The 2,307-nt window shown below is 43.2% G+C and overlaps 1 long non-coding RNA gene across 1 annotated transcript; it reads right to left on the bottom strand.

Annotated features, from left to right (window-relative positions):
• Nucleotides 1–233: 233 nt before the first annotated feature.
• Nucleotides 234–1,523, bottom strand: LOC125532083. The gene is made up of 2 exons (XR_007293721.1): nucleotides 1,260–1,523; nucleotides 234–1,183 (listed from the first exon to the last, which is right to left on the bottom strand). It is a non-coding gene; the product is annotated as an uncharacterized LOC125532083 (long non-coding RNA).
• Between the last annotated feature and the right edge of the window lie 784 nt (nucleotides 1,524–2,307).

Genomic DNA, 2,307 nt, shown 5'->3' with positions numbered 1-2,307 from the left:
GGTTATTTGCATCAAATTAGGAACCAATGTATAAAGTTTCTTTAACTGATATATAAATGAAGAATAAAATATAAGCAGTTTTTTTAACTGTCCTGCTTTTATAAAAAGCAAAATTTCCAGCCTCGACATGATCTCTATTGTATTGTCTCAGCCCATGATCTCTACTGTATTTGCCAACATCATGTCCAGACGCAGTGAATAAAAATAATCAAACAATACATATAACAATCTCAAGAAGGGAAGGGGGTTTATCATGTTGACTTGGACGGATAGTTCGCTGCTAGTTGGCCGAAAAGCTCTTGCTGGAAATTGAAATCAAAGGGAGTAAAGAAGGAGATGGATTTCGGGATGCACACCTTGCAAACGATCTGGCCGGACTCTGACTTCATTGTATAGTTTGATGCCACGCTGATGAGCTCACTCCGCTGGCTTCTGCCGACGCAGTGGAAATGGCCAGCCCAGCGTCGCCTCTCCCGCTCGCGGGTCCTCGTCTCCAGTGCCGATGCTTGACCTCCAACTATCTCCTCGCAACGGCCCCCTCCCTCCTCGATCTCCTCTACCCTCCTTCGTCTTACATTTCTTTTTAAGGATACCCTGTCTTAATTAAGGAGAGGGTTCCATGGAGAATAAAATAGGGAGCTAACACTGATAAGTTGAACTTTTTTTTTGAAATCCCACTAAGATGTTCTTTGTACCTGGTGAACCCATATCTTTAGGATATAATTGACAGATTAAGAACAGGGTGTATGAGAGGACATACTCTGCATACCTCGAAGAAGCTGCAGTGTAGTTGCACTTTCATTCTGGTTGCACATTTTGATGACATGAACAACCTCCTGATGCTAGCGTTAACAGTGCCACAATGAATTGTATATTTTCTTCTCCCTGAACAGAATCACCACCAGTCAGGACATCTGTATAGAGATGAGTTGGGTCAGAAATCACAGGAAGTCTGTACAGATTACAATATTATCATTTGGATCAATGAAATTCAGTTACTAAAGTATGAAAACTCAGGTTCAAATTTCTTGGATATTGACATCATAAATTACAAAAGGAGCTATTGGGAAAATTCAGTCATAACTAAAGAAAAGATCTCAATACAGAAACGAATCTTAGTGTCTTTGGACAGATTCTTAATGCAGGAATCAATCTCTTCCCATCTCTTCTCTCGAACGATGATCTAAGAAATATGAGCACTTGAACATCCCATAAAAGAGATGGAAAGGAGGGGGAGGGGGCGTTCAAAAGGGACTCACCAGTACAAACAACAGACAGATCTGGGCTCTGACGGGCAAAGAAGACACGGCATCCATGAAAGAAAGGAGGTGGAAACAGAAAGGGCTCCTCGTCGTTGCCGCTGCAAGGAACGTCGTTCATACTCTCCTCTCCTACCGCGGGAGTCTGGCGTGAGATTGGATGGCGCCGAAGGACTGCAGGAGCGGCGGCTTTGGCGAGGTTAGAGCGAAAGGGACGGGGACGAACTGCAGCCACGGGGACGAGGGTGGAGAGACCCTTCGCTAGGGTTTGAGGCCCGGCCAGTAGGCCAATTGAACGTGAGACACCGAAAAAAGCCACCGGAGCAGCGGCCCGAAAAGGCCAGCGCTGCCTGACGCGCGAGTTAGCCCTGCGGACGAGATTTTGGTGGGACTAACAGCGAATCCGATGGCCAAAAACGACTAAAAGTGACGATCTAACGGTTAGAAATGTTGATGGTCTGAGAGGACTGGGAGAGTGCTCAGTTTTAATATATCTAAATGACTTTGCGCACAAGAGAACACGCAGTCTATGCATTGATGACTGGACACATATGTACATGCATCTTTGAATATAATTGACTTGTTTTCCATTACATCATCACTGGTACATAGTGGTTGTCATAGGTATTGCAGATGAAAGTACAAAGACAACTCCTGTACTATGTCGAATGGTCTACATTGGTGGTCACTATAAACTTGTTATGTCACATTGATGTGGATATCTGAACATAACACTTGATGCACATCAATGTTGTGGGACTTTTATCTACGGAGGATGAGTTGTGCGTCCACCTGCATGGTTTGTATAGTCGATGAATTAACATGAGGAAAATGCTAGTTGCTACATTTAGGGAACGGTGGAAAGAGACTGCTGTTTCATTCATAGAATCAATAGTTGATTGAGATCATTCGAGATCCTTTCATTTGCGTTGCAAGTTCTCTTGATTATTTCAGACGTTGATGACTGAGATTTATGCAAAGTTAATGTGCTATTATGCTCAGTGTTTTTACTGTAAGTACTATATTGAAACAATCACTTATTATTAGA

Source organism: Triticum urartu, unplaced genomic scaffold (genome assembly GCF_003073215.2).
Source record: "Triticum urartu cultivar G1812 unplaced genomic scaffold, Tu2.1 TuUngrouped_contig_8999, whole genome shotgun sequence".
NCBI classification, from domain to species: Eukaryota; Viridiplantae; Streptophyta; class Magnoliopsida; order Poales; family Poaceae; genus Triticum; species Triticum urartu.
Note: the sequence above shows the minus strand (reverse complement) of the source record. Positions and strands in the feature narration are given on the sequence as shown.